The 17,433-nt window shown below is 36.7% G+C and overlaps 1 long non-coding RNA gene across 1 annotated transcript; it reads left to right on the top strand.

The window, feature by feature from the left end:
• Window positions 1–8,552: 8,552 nt before the first annotated feature.
• Window positions 8,553–9,671, top strand: LOC134472195 (uncharacterized). Its single transcript, XR_010042066.1, has 3 exons — window positions 8,553–8,649; window positions 8,779–8,859; window positions 9,020–9,671. It is a non-coding gene; the product is annotated as an uncharacterized LOC134472195 (long non-coding RNA).
• The last annotated feature ends 7,762 nt before the right edge of the window (window positions 9,672–17,433 follow it).

The raw sequence follows: 17,433 nt of genomic DNA, 5'->3' as shown, positions 1-17,433 counted from the left end.
ATTTATAAAGAAATTTAAATTAAAATATGAGGTATGATTATTGTCTTTCAAATTGGTTTAACAATCAAGGAAGAAACCAACAGAACATGGGCAGATATGGAGGAGAAATACACAGTAACAGGAGTCCAGCGCACTACGGTTTGTGCAGGAAGGTAACTCCTCAGGGAGAGCTGAGACCATCAGGCAGCCCATGGCTCTGGGCAACACTGCTCTGCTCCCTGGAGTGTAGCATCATTCTCTCTTACCCAAACTGTCAGACTTAGAATTGACACCCAGCTGCCGGAGCCTGGGAGTCCATGCATGCAGGCATTGCTTGACCATCAGCAAACAAGCAAGCTGTCCACTCTGCAGGGGTATGAAAGGAAAAGACTATCGTGGGATTCCCAACGCTGGCAAAATAGCAAGGTCTTCAGGAGACAAAGCTTTTTCAGGTGACACAAATGAAAAAAGTCACCTGGATTCAAAATTCCAATAAGGGCGGGGACAAGTTCTGTGGGAAGGTAAAGAAGGCCTGTATCAAGGAGCAGGAAGCCTGGATTCAGGAGGCACCCTTGGAAATGCTGACTCCTGCCTGTACTGCAGAAGCCCAGTAAGAACAGGAGGAATAAATAAGAGAGTAAAACTTGAAGATTTCAAAGTGGCTCATGTAGTTATCACACCACACTTTCATTGTGTTTGCTGCAGATGGCCAGAGATAAAGATGCAGGGACCAGGGCCAAAACGCTTACTCAGAATTTACCTTTAAGAAAAATACATGGCACGATCACATATTTATGAACAAGAATGAATATTATGAAGTGTAGGAATAGTCTAAAGTCCCATAATAAGGAATTGCTGAGATGTACTTATGACATTATTTTGTTACTGGTTATGGGTGGGGTCTTAGGAGCATTCTTAGAGATACTTTCTGCCAGGGAAAACTGACAAAATATTTCAAGTGAAAAATGAGACTTTGAATTAACATACTCATTTTTTAAAAATACTAAAAGTATATATTAACATAGTTGAAAGGATATATACATACCAAATATTAACGGGTTATTCTGGATAGATGGGAATTTCTTATCAGTGATACTTCCTTTTGGTACTATGCTACAGTACTGGAATACTTTATAATAAACACATATGAATTTTATGACTAGAAAATTTTAATGTGATTTACTAATATCAATGCTTTGAATCATGGATATAATTCAAATTTTTCTTCTTATGTAGCTTTAACTTTTTAAACCTGAAGACAGTGGGATGTGTACATTGTTAGTATCCTCTGTAACAGAGCTAATAACATTATTGTATAAACTAATAAATTCATGTAAAAATTCTGATGGAGTCTTGCTCAGAAATAGTCTGCATTCATTGTTTATTATCACGATTGTCACCATCCTAACCAGTGTTAAATATATTGTTTCTTCTTTTGCTCTCCTTGTTTAGCACTGGTCATGCACGCTTGACAGAGACGTATCAGTCTACCCCCAGCTGGCCGGATAGGTACTGGGAAGCAGTACATCCACTGTTTCACAACTCTAATTTCCTGTCTTAGAAAAACTTTAAAAATTTTAACAACAAGAGCAATAAAATCTGTTACTGAAATCCATATGGGTAAAACACAGTTGTGTTCTGTTTGTCTCTTCTTTTCAATCAGTCTTTGAAGAAAAGTGTCTTTCCCTCGGTCAAGGGTTTTAAAGCCTGTTGATTTTTATTCTTTTATAGGCTTTCTTACCAAGATAATCAGACTTTGCTCAAATTCATCCATCAAGTAAACAAAGTAGAAAGCCATTCTGAACACCTCTGCTTTCTGTCAGATTTACACTGGGTAAACAAATAAATCAAGGAAAAGATGAGAAAATACAAAAGGCACAAAAACCACTACATAATTACAGTAAACACTGTACATTTATGATCAGAGAAAATATAATGTCATTGTTAACTATTTAAAAATAGAGACAATTTCACTTTTAATTTTTATAGTTCGTCTACATCAAGAAATGTATTGTTTAGCCAAGTCAGGTTTATTATTATTGTAAAAAGGTACAAAGTGAATGCATTTACTAAAATGCAAAACACATTCTTTTTATATTTATTAGCCTACTATACGATAGGTAAAAAATACATAATTTCAACAGAATAAATCGCTAATTTTGTAAAATTTCTCAAGAGACTGAGATTGAAAAACATTTCTCTGTGTGTTATTTATTAACAAGGTATAATTATCAATTGATCTTCAGTTATATTCAAGAGCTATAACATTATATATATATATTTATGAAACCATACTCAAAATGTAAAAAGTGGTACCAACTTAAATTTATATTAAAAATACAGAACTTTTACATCTCATGATTTTTGGTCTAAAACTTCTAAAACTCAGAGACAAAAATATTAATTACTGGATTGTGAACTTCAAGATTATTGGACTCTCCAAACATAGTTAGTCCCTCTTCAGAGCTCATCTATTGAAAGTTATTTCTGATTTGTTACGTACATGCAACTGAAACTAAAACAGTTATCTCTAGAAATTTCACTTGGTGTAAATTTTTTCAGATTTTATTTTGCAAAATGTAAAGCAACTTTTTAATAGAAGTTTAAGAAAAGGTTTGAAAGTTATACTATTGATATGTAATTTCTTAGCTATCATCAGTAATGTAAGATGCATTGCAAATAGTTTAAAATACTGAGCATCACTGTGGAGCCTGTTTTGTCACTTGGCTCTCTCAGGTTTCTTATTTCCCTGTTTCTGTGTCTGTGTGTCTGTCTCTCATACAGTAACACACACACACACACACACACACACACACACACACACCCATACACTCATGCGTACTCCATGCACCATGCACACATGCAAAATAACTTCCCTCAAAACAAGAGACCTTGCGTATATGCTGAGGGTTAGGGCCATCTGCTTCACCTGAGTCATCCAGCTCTGGGTTCCTCAGATTTCTCTGGTGCTTACGCCACAGGTTTCCTGTGCTCTCTCTCTTCCTTCCTTCCTTCCTTCCTTCCTTCCACTTCACCACTATCCCTATATCTCCCTCCTTTCCCTTTTTCCACTCTGTTAGTCCTCTATACCTAGCATTTTGTACTTGCTTCTAAGTGCCCTCCATATTCTCAATTCAAAACCAGAACAGTTAACTATAATCATGTCTGTGAGATATTCACAAATCCAAACATGGTTTGGTTCAACCACTTTTAAAAAAATTGTCTATCTTTTTGTGTATGTACCAGTCCTCAAACATCAATGTCAATGTTTTGCATATGTATTCCATTTCTGGTCAGTGGAGATGTTTGCTTTACATTTGAGTCTGACAATGTCATTTTGTTTCTCTACATTTTATTAATGATAGCCATGGAGCAAAGGATTTTTATCAACCAACTTATTCTTTGTAATATTTGGACCTAGAGATCTGTTTGTGCAACAGATTCACTTTTTCATCATCTTTTCCTGCCATCCTGCCAAGACCCAAATTTTCTCATCTTGGTACAGTGATAATTTGGTTGCTGGCTACAGATTTTTATTCTCTTTTTTAGTTATTTGAGTATCTGGCTCTTGGGTCTAACACTTGGCTGCTCTTCCAAAAGTGGTTCCGTGACTGGTACATATCCTATTGTTCTGTTTCCTGGTCTTTTGCTTTTTTTTTCTTTCTTTCTTTCTTTTTTGGTCCTTTGCTTTTTATTTTGTCACAGCATAGACTTCTTTTATAATCTTCTTTTTATGTGCTATATTTTGCAAATGCACTGAAAGAAAGAAAAAATGGTATCTTTTTCCTCATCTATTACTAGGTTTCCTGACTGAGGTACCTGCAAAATAGCCAGAAAACAGCAAAGCATTTTTGATGAGAAGTAGGCAGTTGTAGAGAAATTTGATTGGGTAAAGAGAGTAGATTTGATGGTAATAAAGTGGAAGAATTTAGCAAAGTTTATTCAAATCTTTCTCTGTGACACTGAATCTTCAGAAATAAGGCCTTGCACCTTCTGAGTACATGGAAGGTTTCTCTGGAGTGCCTCACTTGAGAGCAAGGTCAGAGGATCCTTTTATTTCTTCTTCAGAAGAAATGATTGGAGAAGGTCACGAGGTCTATTGGCTTCTGCTCTTTCCTTGAATGCCAGCGTGCCATTCTGGAGTGGCATGTTCTGCCTTCCATCAGAACTACCTTTCCTTTTCTCTTGACCCCCTAAACAGAGGTCTTATTTTAAGGACCCTCCATTCTGACCATCTATTAAAAGGAGTTTGATTTTATAGGATGTCTTCTGGTTAAGTAAGACCAGATCTCACCCTGATCATTTTGAATTTGCTTTTAGAAATTTTCTTTCCTCAAGTAAAATTTGTTAAATTTGACTAGACCTGGTTTTTTCTTTCAATATGCTTTTCTGCTTTTTATGTATGCTGAGCTATTTGTGTATTCCTTAAAAAGAAACCTGCTTATTTTTAGAATCTGTGCTAGGATTCCAGCGATACCACTTAAATTCTCCCATATCAACTGTGAAGATCTCCCCCTTTCAGTCTTTCTTGTACTTTTCTTTGCTGTTTTGTTTTTGAAACTCTCACTTGTAGTTCAGGCAGGCCTTGAAGTCAGTGATCTTCAGTGATCTTTCTGCGTCAGCTCCCACTAACTGTTAGGATTATAGCTGTATGCTACTATGCTCAGTTTATTGCATTTTATTTCACACCATTATACATAGCTAAAAATAAAATAATCAGATTTAACAGCAGAACTTTTAGTTTGGAGCAGGCATTAGCAAGTCTTTAAACGTTTCCTCTAAACAGAAGCTATGAGTCACTTCATTTTGTATTAACAAAGATATTGATACCAGGTTCTCACATTACATAGATTCTTTTCAGGTATTCTAACCAGGTTCTTCGTGTCCCGAACAAAGAGCTGGGCAAAATACATGAAAAAAGGAACAGGGTCTTTACATTTATTAAAGAAGTATATTCTGCAGAGTAAGTGAGGGCCCACTGAGAAAACTCTCAGTGATCACAAGATTAATTACTGAGGTCTTTTGGATCATCATTCCTCAGGCTGATGTCAGATCTAAGTTGGCCTATCAAAATCCTGCCAGAAAAATTGAAGATTAAAAATTGAAGAAAAATTGAAATTGAAGATTTCTGGCTGGCTCTAGATGCAACGATTGGAAACTTGTCTGTTCCTATGCTTTGGATATCCAGCCGGTGACCTTGCCCTAATCTTCCACCTCAACTTGATTGTGTAGTACACCTGGAGGATGAAGAATTAGACTACATTGCCCTGATTTAAGAATGTAAAAGTAGGGGCTGGGGATTTAGCTCAGTAGCATAAGCGCCTGCCTTGCAAGCAGGCAGCCATGAGTTCAATCCCTGGAACCGATAAAAACAAATAAGACAAAAAAAGTAGAATGGTAGAAAGTGTTGTTGAAAGCTTAGTTCTGGTGGTCAGATATGGAGGCATCTTATAGTATTAGGGACACTGTAGCCAGGAAAGCCTCAACGGGAACCTCCCCTGCCCTTAGAGATTTACCTGTGACTCTATCCCCCCCCAACTCTTAGGACTCGGCCCCTGGCGCCAAACGTGTGCCAACGAGATACCTGTGTATCTCTAATGGCCCTAGAGCATTACCCTAAGCTTAGGCTACTTATATACCCACCACGCCACGTGTCAGCCAGAGAGATCCTGGGACTCCAGCAGTCGGGGAGGGTGTGTGGGGGGGTATCGGTTCTCTCTCTGTTCTCAGAATAAAGGCCTCTTTTGTTTTATACTTCACGTCTTTTGGAAATAATGCTATCACTGTTCTTTTTTCCTTTTGTGAAGCGACAAAATAATTATTTGATGGTAAAATGGTAAATCATTGGGACTGTATTCTGGATAGGCTATCCTAACAAGAACTCTCTGGTTGTTTCTTTGTTTTCCTTGTTTCTGGTGGTTTTTTGTTTGTGTTGTTTTTATTTGTTTGTTTCAGTAAGAAAATCACATTGATTTCTGCTATGGAAGCAAGGCTAAAACTACACCAAACTGCTCTACAGAGTAATTTAATTGTAGTAATCAACTAGCTGAATAAATGTCACTTAGAGCCAAAGACACCAACATGCAAATTTAAGAACATTTAAGCTCAACTTATTTTTAATCTCTCCCGGGTTGACAATAGGCAAATATTGACAATGGGTACTAAAATCTGTAAAGCAAAAGCATTATTTTCATGGCTGGAGTCACTTTGCCAGTTGTTTCTTTTTATCTCTTTGAATTGGCTTATTGTTTCAGGCTTTGTCTCTCACTTAGCAGCAATTTGTACAGAGAAAGGGGTTTTCATTTGCATATTCTTTTGAATTCAAAGGATGTTTCCTTGGAAACTTTAGTTGCCTGAAACAGTTATTTACATAAATAATTTTCTCCTCAAAGCTAATGTTTTCTAAGGAAGAGAGATATATGTAGTTTGCCTAAAATAAAGCATGAATCAACACTAAAATATTTTATCCCAAGATTCATTGGGATAAGCAACATTTAGTTACCTTCATCAAGAATGTGGAATAATTTATAAAAAGTAACTTTCAGAATAATATTAGGGTACATGTTAAATACATTATATGATATTATCCCTTTTAACCCAGTCACTGGTAGGTGGAAAGTTAACTAAAATGGCTATTTATAGTCAGCTACAGAAAGACCAAAATGACAGTGTCAAAGAAAACTGTTCATAAAACTTGCTAAAGATGGTAAGGTGGACTTTACCTGCAGTGGTTCAGTGAGATAGGTAAGGGGTTAACTGCAGTGGGGTTTTGTACTGACTGAGAGAGATTAAGGTCAACTCTGATTTGAACATGAACAGATGAAGATTGGTAACTAAGGAGCATATTGGAGGTTGCAGACTATGGGTAGAAGATTGCTAGAAGGAAGCCACCTCCATAAGGTGTTTCTGGTTAAACTCACTGCATGAGAAAACAGCCAAAAGAAAAAGTGGTACAATATATGGAGGATGTTGAGTTACTAAAGATGGGGAGTTTTGCTAAAACCAATTGCTAAAACCATGATTCTTGCTCAACCTGAGATCTATGAGGACAGAAAGGGAAGCCTAAACCTGGCTGGGTTCAGTCCAGCAAAAGATGTGGGAGCCAGCCTACAATTCCACATCTTTATCGTTGCATCTACTTCACAATTTGATTTTAAATTCAAACAAGCTATTTTTTACACCTTGGCCAATATTGTGATGGAAAGCCAACACCAACACTTTGATGTCTGCTGAGAAACATTCTGTATTTTCTTTTTTATATAAACACATCCCTAACACCCTGTCATTTATAGTTTTAGTTTCTTTAAATTTTGTGTGAGACCTCAGGTACTTGAGAAAAAATTGAATGTATTTTCCTTCTAGAATTTCTAATCCCCTGCCAAATTTTGGGCTCTACCCTGCATACAACAGAGAATTTATGTTAGCGACTCACAATTATGGAATCTTTTACAACATTTACATAGCAAACCCATCATCAATCACATATTACCAATTTGCATAACATTTAATTTAATTACATAATTGTAGTAAGAACTACACTGGCATAAACAGTTTAGAAAATTCAGCTGAATCTTGGGAAACATTTAATTCTACTTGTGGGAGCAAATTATTCAAAGAAAGGAAAGAAAAAAATCTACCGAGTACTTATTTGTACTATACTAAACCAAAATTCTCAGCTCCAAGGAACTTCAGAAATAAAAGGATTACAGCATTGCTCCAACCTAAGTTTCTTTTCTGATTCTAAGAGGCTGAACTCGGTCCTTTTTACTGAGCTATATCTTCATCCTATTTTATTTATTTTTGATTTTGAGACAAGGTCTAAGCGGAGAAGTAGAAGAAAGATAAGTAGATAGGACAGTGGGCTTGAGTCATGAATTTGAGTAAAATGTGAAAGGCAGATTGGTCCCTAAGTCAGCTTAGGGACCTAAGTCAACTAGGAGCTTTGGAGGAGTAGAATGCAGACAAGACAGCTTGCTTTCTGGATAATAAAGGTCTGCCGGTGACTGAATTCTGCATGTACCACTGGTATTAGAGACTGTATATAGAAAGCTCTGGATTTAAACTCTATGGTTTTTCCATCTTTTGGACCCCTGCCCCTGCAGCAGGGGAATTTTATTTTTACTCTTTCTAATAAAACATACACCTGGCTATTCCCCATCACTTGCTGTGTTGCTGCTTAAATCTTCAAGGCGCAAAGCAGGAGGAAACTGTTTATAAGTTCTCACTAAATTGCTAAATTGCTAAGTCCCTAAGCTGTGTTCAAATTTACAGTCCTTCTTCCTAGGGATCCCCTGGTGTTGAGATTAGAGGTGAGTGCCACCACCTTTTAAGACTTATTTTTTTGTTAGCCATTAGGGATGCTAGTGAGGAAAAAGAAATCAGACTAAGGGACAAGTTCCTATAGCTACCAGCAGCAGACTGTGTAGGAGCTGGAAGATGAAATGCAAGTCCAAAATTAAGAGTATTTTTTATAAACTTTGAGGGAGGAAAACACTTGGCTGTCTGGGCTATAGATAAGAGGGGTGGGGCAAAGTAAAATAGACACAGTTTGAAATAGACACAGTCTGTAAGAAAGAACATTGAAAGCTTCTGATTTGTTGTTTGGGAGTCACTGTTTGGGAAGTTTATGTATCAACTGCTAGGGGTTCCTGGTGTCACCTGGGATGGGATGTAAGTCAAGATTTCAACAGTCTTTTCTTTGGTTTCAGCTGTTAATTGATTAATTTGTCTTTTCTCTTCCCTCATTCATCTTCTGTAATTGAATTTTGGACAACTCAGAATATTTCTTTTACTCACCAGGATTTGTGCTTTGTCTTGGAAATACGGAGTGAACAGATGAGAATTCTTGTTAGCCCGGAGAACTAACCGAATCAATCCGCGGTAAATAGTGGTTTGTAAATAAGGGTTAGTCGCTTTTCTGACAATAGGGGTGCCCTTTGCCTGAGTTCACAAGATACATGTGGTGCTTTGTGTGCTTGTGGTGCCTGATTTTTAAATTAAATCTATCACAAAATCTCTCAACATGTTCATTTATTCAAAGGGCTTCTCTGCAGTATTGACTCTCCTCGGTTGAACAAGTTATGTCCTCTGGATAAAGATGTGACCAGTAGTTTCTCCAGCCTGTCTATCCAGCATGACTGTTCCAGCTGTGAATGGGTATACATTCTAGCTCGGGATTTGCTCCAGTGTGTGCTCCCTGAGCGGATTGTAGTGGACAACAGTTACAATACACCAGACACCAGATTGCATTTTCGTAGTAGGGGTAGAGAGTCAGATGGACTGAATTTTCCTTATGGATTTATTATTGTGATTTGGGGCCTCGGAAGACAAGCATTCTCTATCATCTTTTTCAATAAAACACACATCATTTCAATCCACAAAATATGAATGCAAATGTGTTATGTCACTATATCAGGATTATTCTATCCTTTTATCTAAAAAGTGACAGTTTAAAAATAAAGTACTCCAGGCATCAGGGCATATGATTTTAACCACAGCTACCAGGCTGAAGCAGGGAGTTACAAATTCGAGGCCAGCCTAGGCAACAGAGTAAGACCCTGTCTCAAAATAAAAATAAAAGATAGAAGAACTGGGAATATAACTCAGTGGTGGAGTGATAGTGTGGGAATCCACCAGATCCTGGTCAATCGGGGCTCAACCAGTATGGTAAAGAAAAAAAATATACATGACAATACCACAACTAGTTTTCTAAAGCTTTAAATATTTTTTCAATGACTTATTTGCCAGTTATTTGATGCTTGTACAGCATATTATATGATAGTACTATGGAAATGGCTCAAATAAATTGAGAAAAAATGTGCTTTGGTTTATTTATTCAAATAAATGCAAATGCTAATTCTATACAATGCAGTAATGAATTCATTAGAAAACTTCTATTATTTCAGTGCACAAAACACTTTTATTTTTCAATTTTACCTCTTCCTATTTCTTGTTCAAGACAACTCAAGTTAATTGCAGTTTTCCTCTTGTTGCTGTTGTGACTTGTTATGGAGCAGTTTCAGGCAAGGTAGAAATACATATATATGGGAACTAAGTCGTAGCGAGAGGTTGGAATCCAAAAGAAACGGGTATAACATGCTGTGTGAGGTTTCCAGATGCTTTTAAAAATTACCTTTTTATTCAGAAAATATGCTGTTTTTTTTGTTTTGCCTTCTGTTTTTTAATATTTTTATGTTGAAGCAGAATCCCAATAATTTATTCAATCATTTAATGATTAACCAAATCACTTATTTAATCATTTATCAAATATTAACCAAACACAAAATAGCAGGCCCAGTTTTGAGCCTTCATCCGTAGGCAAAGCAATCAAGACCTCTGCTCTCTTTGAACTCCTCTCAGCCAAGACAAATTATAATACTAAATATAAGAAGTAAGTAAATTACATGGTTTGTTAGGTGACAAATGCTATGCAAAAGGAAGCATTGGAGAACAAGGATCCCTGGGGAGTGTTAGTGGTGACAAGATTAGTCTTACTTTGAAGGTGGTGTTTCATCAAAAACCTTAAAGAAGTAAAGGTAGGTATTATGGAGAGAGAAAAATAGATTTAAATTGTAAGGGAGAAAAGTAATTTGCCTTATACTTTTCTAGCTTTCCTGCTAAGACTCTTTAGCAAGAGAGAGAATAACAAAAGATGAAGAAATAAATATTCATCAACATTTAGAGAGTATACGAAAAAATATATACACACATCAGCAGTTCACTGTACTACTAAAATTCGGGAAGGTGATAGCCTCCAATTTGAGCACCTCTGGTAACTGCAGAGGACAAAGGTAACTTGAATGAATCTCATGATGTCTCAATAAACTTAGTGTTAAAATATTCATGGAAGTTATTCTTTTTCTGACGTATAGCTTTTTTGGCAGGATGCGTATTTCATATAAACATGGAAAAAAACTCAGAAACTGTAAGACTCTCTAAGTGGTTTAGAATTCTTGCTTACACAACATCTTTTTAAAAAATTAAGAATTGAACAGCCTTGCACCACAGGACTGTGCAGCCTGGGGCTGTCCATGCACTGGAGGAAGGGGCAGAAAGGCACCCCACAGCGCCTCCCCTCACCTTGCGCAGTGAAGTTACAGCCTACAGACTTCAGCGGAGGTGAGTGGCAGCATAAAATACATAAAATACAGGGAAGTTCACACTGCCCCTCGGGGGAGGAGTCAGATGGGACTGAACAGCCTTGGATGGAGCTGCAGGAGCAGAGTCAGACCACATCACAGCTTGCCACCCTGCCCTGCCACAGGGACCAGAGGGGACAGAGACTGCGGGGGGGGGGGGGAGGGGGTGGTGGAGAAGAACACAGCCAGCTGGGCAAGGACGGGGGAGCCAGCTACACATGGGACGGGGCAGCCCCTGGCTGACTGAAAGCAGCATAGCAACTGTGAGAGATGTGCAGAGAAACAGGGTAAGAGTGGGCAGACCCTGAGGGACATACAGAAAGTACTGGATAAAGACTCTGGCCCCAGTGCCCACATCTGGAGGCCAGGATCAGCCGCACACCCAGTACAAACTCTACTGCAGGTGTGCTGTGGTACCCAGTAGTTTCAGGCTCTTGATGGCCATGGGAAGAATTTTGTTTTTTTATTATGTTTTATTTTATTTGTCTTCTTTCTTTGGTGGTTTGTTTCCTTTTCCTTTTCTTTTTTGTTTTATTTTTACCTGTGTTTTGTTCTGATCTATTCATCTTAATTCCCTTTCCTCAATATGTCTCTTTAGATTTAATCATATTTTCATGAGTGAAGTCACTGTAATTTTTCTAGTTAACTTCAATAATCCCTCTTCCCTCTTCTTTAGTTTCTCAAATCTTGTGTGATCATTTTTTCCTCCATCCTTGCTTTCTCCTTACTTCTCTTCAGTTATCTCTGTTTTATCTACTATCCTTCTTAAATTTCCCTACCTCAGGGTAAAGCACTCTATGAAGGGGAAATATTTGACATTCGTGCTCACAATTTATGATAGGCTTTTTTTGCATAGCTAGATTTTTCTCCTACAATTTAAAGTACAAAATTAATAGTTACTATAGTTTGTCAGTTTCTAAGCTATGCTCAATGCTGTTAGTATTGCTGATTATATTACTTTAGCCAGGATGTCATATCTGTTGTAATCAGTTGCTTTCTCTTCTATAACATTACTGAGATGCTCTGGGGTAATAACTGCACCACAGCCCAGCACCAAAGGACTTTGTTTGGACTGAGCCAAACAGATACAAACATCTCACTCTTACTTAACAGGGGAAGTAGGATCTTGAAATATGCACAAGTCAAGAACCTCCTACATACAGGAGACCTCTTGAAAGTATAGATATTTCCTAGAGACGCCTTGACACTAGTGATAAAGCTACCTACTACAAAAATTTATAAGAATCAACACAGAAAACAAAACAAAACAAAACAAAATTAAAACGTAAAATGACAATATACAGAAGCAAAATGCAACCTCAGACTTCCAACTCACATAGAACAAGTCCAGAAGACAGTGAGATAGAGGAAAATGGAAGACACACACCTGAAATTTCTGAAATGATAGCAGCCAAAGTAAAGCAACAAATCCATGATGTTGCAGAGGAAATCAGATCAGAAGTAATCTTTCAGATCGGAAGTAATCTTTTAGGTTAAAAAAAAAAGAATTGATGACTATAAAGAAGGCTTTGTTCAGTAAATCTAGAGGACATGCAGATAATAAATACAGAGAAGCACATGTAAATGATGGAGTCACAAATGCCCAATATAGAAAAGAAACAGAATACATGAAATAGATTGTAAAGACATCCAGGCAATTAAAAATTTCATTGAAAGCTTCCAAAATCACTTGAATGAAACTGAAGATAGACTTTTAGACCTTGAAGACTGGATTGTGGCTAGCAATCAAGAAGAGAAAGAGCTCTCAAAGGTAACAAGGGATCAGATAATAACAATTATGCAGCTTCAGTATGATGCAGAGAAAAACAATACATGATTGATTGTGTCAATGAAAAAGGAGGAGTCAACGCAAATGACATAAAAAGTCTATTTAAGAAGTAACGAATAAAATTTCCCAAGCATGGGAAAGAATCTGACATATAGATAAGTGAGACATATGGAATACCAAATAGCCATGACCAAAATAAATCTACCCACAGGGTACATAATAACCAAGGTCCCAGAAATTAAGCAAAAGATCAGAATATTAAAAGCTACTGGAGAAAAGAAATAGATCACCTATAAAGCAAAACCCATCAGAATCGTGGCAGACTGCCCAACACAAATGCTCAAGTCAAGAAGAGCTTGGAGTGAAGTATTTCAAGTCCTAAAAGAAAACAACATCTAACCCAGATTGATGTACCATGCAATGCTGTGTTTCCAAATTAATGGGGAAATAAGATACTTCCTTGACAAAGAACAGCTGAAGAAATTCATGATCATCAAATCAACTCTATAAAGAGTACAGAAAGATATTCTAGACTGAGATAAAAATGACCGCAATTCCAAGAATAATAATAGGAAGAAACTACAAAGCAGGGCAAGCAATTAAATAGAGGAAAAACAAGGAACCAGCAGCAGGAAAATAACACGGAAAAGATAAGCCAATACGTATCAGTTTTAACCATTAATGTAGAAGGTCTCAATTCACCAATCAAAAGAAAGAGACTGGCAGAAAGCATCAAGAAACAAGATATAATGATATTCTGTATACAAGAAATACATTTAACTCATAAAGAAATTCATAATAAGAAAGTCAAAGGATGGAAAACAATACTCCATGCAACAAGAACTCAGAAAAAAACAAGGGTAGCTGTTCTGTTTGCAGACAATGTGAACTTCAAACTGAGAGTGACCAAAAGATGTAAAGAAAGCCACTACATGCTTGTTAGGGGAAAGTTTTAAGGGGAGGAGCTAATAATCCTAGATAGGTATGTACCAAATATGGGAGCACCTAACTATATAAAACAAATATACAAAATCAATAATTACACACTTGTAAGAGAGAAATTTAATACCCCATTGTCCAAAATAGATAGACCAATCAGCCAAAAAGTCAGAAAAGAAGTAATAGAACTGAACTAAACCTGCGAACAAATGGAGTTAGTAGATACTTACAGTGTTCCATCCAACATCATCAGAATTCACATGCTTCTCAGCCACACATGGGAGATTCTCTAAAACAGACCATAACTAGCCCATGTAACATGCTTAAGTAAATGCAAAAGAGTTGAAATTATCCCGTGTATATTATCTGTCCATAGTGCAAAACAATTGGAAGTCAATGGTAAAAGAAACCATAAAAACTACATAAACAATGGAAATTAAATAACATCTGTCTGGACAACCAATAGTAACATATGAAAATAAAGAAGAAATTAAATCATCTCTACAATTAAACAAAAATGCAGGTACAGCATCCTGGAACCTGTGGGACACAAGGAAGGCAGTTCCAGAGAGAAATTTATAGCAGTGAGTTCTCAAATCAGGAAAACAGAACAAGCTCAAATAAAAAACAAGTACTTTTCAGAGAAGTCACCTGACAAAGGAAAAGCACCTTAAATATCCAGCTATTAACGATAAGATAAATACTATAGGAAACTAATGATAAAACACAAGCTAATCAATAAAGTTTATATAGATTTCTCACTTGCAATGTCTGGGTATCTCAATCTGTTTGGGCTGCTAAGATTACAATTCTCGAGGCTAATATCTCCAACAATAAAGCCTCAGGACATTGATGGTAATGTTTCCTTTCTGAATCTCATGATGTCTTCACATGGAAAAGGAAGAATTTTGTTCTCTTAAAAAGTATGTCCATTCCATTCATGACTTAGGCATCTTCCAAACGCCCAATCCCAAGGTGTAATCATTTTGCATTATAAATTTTAGAGGACACAAATATTCATTTAGACCACAAAAAAGTGGCTAAAGTCCATCTTGTGTGATTATTTTGGTCCTTTCTTATAAATAGAGGAGAAGAGAAATTTGTAAATATATAGCCTGGTTTCAAGCAAGTAATGGGAGTGGAGAACTCTAGTTTGTACCTTCTTCTTCTCAACTGCTTATCTGTAAATAACCTTTAACCCAGACTGGAATATCTTGGAGTGGCATATTCTGCTCCTCTTCAGAGCCTCTGAGGTAGAAATGGCCTGGGATAGGCAGGGTAGAGAGCGATGAGGACCAGAAACTTGGGATGCGTAACTGAAGCTAATGATAAGAAGAAAAATAGGAGCAGCAGAGAGGTGTAATCTCAACCTTCAAGGACAATCCTGGTTGTCATCTGAGAATAAAATGCATGTGCTCAAAAGAATTTGTTGAAAGGACACTTGGGAGGCTGCCAAAATGAAAGAGATGAGGAACTTTGGTGGGCCAGATGCTGGGCTCAGTGTGTAAGGATTCTGGATATATGCTGAAGGTAGAGTCCTTAAAATGTGTATTAATTCATTAAAAATAGTATTCTGCCTCTATGCATAGGATGGAAGTCACAAACCGGATTTGTATTTGAGAGATTCCACTTTGGTTTGTAATAATTCTTCTTACTACTGCCTTTAACGTTAAAATGTAAAACATCTGCTTGGCTGCTATTATGCACAGAAGTCATTTTTAAGTAGAGGTGATAGCTGGTTGGAGATGTATTTTACAGACAGTGCATAGCTTAGTTTTAATATTAGCTTGGATCCAGCGGTGGTGGTGCATACTGATAGTCTGAGCACTTTGGGGAGCCGATCTAGGACTCCAAGTTCAAGTCCAGGCGGGGCAACTTAGAGACTAAGTGAGACCTCGTCTCGAAATGAAATTATAAATAAATAACAGCAACAGCAACAAAAATAGCTGAAGACCAAGCTCAGTGTCAAAGCCCTGGGCTCCATTCCCAGGACCACCAAATAAAATGAAGGAAAACAAAACTTGTCTTTTTTGTTTTTATCGGTACCAGGGATCAAACTCACAACCGAACACTTGCAAGGCAGGCGCTTATGCCGCTGAGCTAAATCCCCAGTCCAAGGAAAATGAAACTCAAACAAGCAAAAAACAACTGCTCACACCTCTCCTGTGGTATATTGCTTCTTATTCCTTGCACGTAAACATGTTTGCTCATCCTCTGAATGCTAGAATTCGTGCTAAAGTTCAAATTTAAAACTAACTGTCAGAATAAACAGTATACTTATGCTGTAATTCAATAGAAATGATACATACATGCGTATATGACATATATATTCTATTTTTAAAAATAAGGATAATTTTGCCCTCTCTTTAACTAGCAAATTGGTTAAAATGGAGAATCTGACATTCTAACATGTTTTTATATGTATCTTGCAATTTCTTTTCTATAAGGATCAGTTCTGTTCATTTAACATTACATATAGCTGTTCTTTATAATTTTGACTCCCAATTATGAGTAAATGTCTAGTTTTTAAAAATGTTTTACTCTTTTATCTTTGTGTCTATTTGATTAGTTTATCTTCTTTCTACAAAGTGAAAGTTATGACATTACTAGTCTATTGTCTTTCCACAGATATAAAGTTATGGTTTTAAAGTTTTTGGTTGTGAAAAGTGATGTGATAGTGAAAAAGATAAAACCTGAAAATAATTACAGTGACTAAAAGGATAAAAGGTACACACGCCATTGTGATGAAACCCAGACGTAATTCTGGAAATTCAGAAATCTTTTATTTCAAGCTGAGTTGGGCAACCTCGCTGAGAGTTGAATAATAAATATAACTTAAAATTTTCAAAATTTCTTGTTTGAGTTTTGATAAGCTCATTTTTTCTGGCAAAACCACTATTTTGTTTATTAGAAATCTGGCATGTATCTCAACGCCTAATTTCTGGACAATATTGGACAATACTGTCTCGGTGCAAATGTACATCATTGCCCTCAAATGGTAATATATGTGAGAAAACAATCTCTTAATAAATATTCTCAATTCTTGCTTCAGTCTAGTATATTCTTCCTGTTTTATTTAGATCACTATCAGTTGCAAATTGAATGCTACTCACTCTCCATCTAGATCTTTCTCTGAGTTTTAACCTTGTACATATGTCTCTCTATAAATTAGTGAATCCCAGATTTAATTTCCAATATACTCCTCATCAGCACTTCAACTTTCCCAAATCTTGTGAAAATTATCTATATCTTAATTAACAGCACTGCTAATTCTCTAGCTCAGGACTTGGATTCATCCTTTTCTCCTCTTTTTCTCTCATAGAGCACATCTCATCATTAGAAAATACTGTTTATTGTCATTTCAAAGGACATAGGCATTTAACCTTTTTGTCTGAGCCTCAGCCACAGACCAGATGATTACAATAGATTTCTAAATGGTCTTTTGACCTCCTGCATTGCTTCTCTATGATTTGTTCACATTCAAGCAACCAGGAAAGCAATTCAAAACATAATCCATGTTCATGTCCCTTCTCTCTTGAAAACATGCAAGGGTGTCAATTTGAAATGGAATAAAAGAAAATGTTTTTA

Source organism: Cavia porcellus, unplaced genomic scaffold (assembly GCF_034190915.1).
Source record: "Cavia porcellus strain 051 isolate PalLab524CR breed Dunkin Hartley unplaced genomic scaffold, mCavPor4.1 scaffold_22, whole genome shotgun sequence".
In the NCBI taxonomy this organism is placed as follows: domain Eukaryota; kingdom Metazoa; phylum Chordata; class Mammalia; order Rodentia; family Caviidae; genus Cavia; species Cavia porcellus.
The sequence above is the reverse complement of the archived record's forward strand: the minus strand, read 5'-3'. Positions and strand labels throughout refer to the sequence as shown.